Raw genomic sequence first — 1,157 nt, 5'->3', positions numbered from 1 at the left:
GGCAATGGATCGCAACCCTCAGTGTTGCCCCTGTACCGGACCGGGGACCGGCAACAGGATCACAACCCTTGGTGTTGCCCCCGCACCTCGCTCAGCCAGTGAGTGGGAACCAGTCCGTATGTGGGATCTGAACCCTCGGGCGGGAGCGCCGCTGCGCTTCCCAAGCGGCGCACTATCCAGTGCGCCACCGGGCCGGCCCTGGGGTCCTCTTTTTAATCCAGTCAGCCAGTCTGTGTCTTTTCATTAGGGAATTTAATCCTTTCACATTAAGAGTTGTTATTGAAAAGTGTTGATTTACTCCTAGCATTTTATTGATTTTTGTTTGGATGTCTTAAATGTCTTTTATTCCTTTATTTCTGATTTCCTGTTTGTCTTCCGTATTTGTTGGTTCCTTGGGTTGTAGATAAATTTCTTTTTCTCTTCATTGTTGGCATTTTTATTTACTAGTGGGTTTTGATTTTTCTTGAGTTTTTATGGCTGTGGCAGTTATTTTTCAGGTACCAAAGCCAGTACTCCCTTTAGAATTTCTTGTAAAGGTGGTCATGTGGTAGCAAACTCCCACAGTTTTTCTTTGTCTGAGAAATATACTATTTGCCTCTCATTTTGGAAGGATAGCCTTGCGGGGTAGAGTATTCTTGGCTGGCAATCTCTGTCTTTTATATTTTGAATATATCATCACATTCCTTTCTGGCTTTTAGGGTTTGTGATGAAAAGTCTGATGTTAGTCTGATTGGGGCTCCCTTATAGGCGATTTGACGCTTCTCTCTTGCAGTTTTTAAGATTTTCTCTTTGTCTTTGAGTTTTGCCAATTTGACTGTAACATGTCTTGGAGAAGACCTTTTTAGGTTGAATATGTTTGGGGATCTTTGAACTTCCTGAATCTGAAGATCTGTGTCTTTTCCTATACCTGGGAAGTTTTCTGCCACTATTTTGTTGAATATGTTTTCAATGCAATCTCCTTTTTCTTCTCCTTCTGGAATATCCATGACTCAGATATTTGAGCGCTTAAGGTTGTCTGATATCTCTCTTAGATTTTCTTCAATGTTTTTAATTCTTTTTTTTTTCTTTTTTTTTCTTTTTTTTGTCTGCCTGTGTTATTTTAAACAAAAAATCTTCAAGGCCAAAAAAAAAAAAAAAAAAAAAAAAAAAAAAAAAAA

The sequence above is a fragment of the Galeopterus variegatus genome, unplaced genomic scaffold (genome assembly GCF_000696425.1).
Source record: "Galeopterus variegatus unplaced genomic scaffold, G_variegatus-3.0.2 Scaffold2792, whole genome shotgun sequence".
Taxonomy (NCBI): Eukaryota; Metazoa; Chordata; class Mammalia; order Dermoptera; family Cynocephalidae; genus Galeopterus; species Galeopterus variegatus.
The sequence above is the reverse complement of the archived record's forward strand: the minus strand, read 5'-3'. Positions refer to the sequence as shown.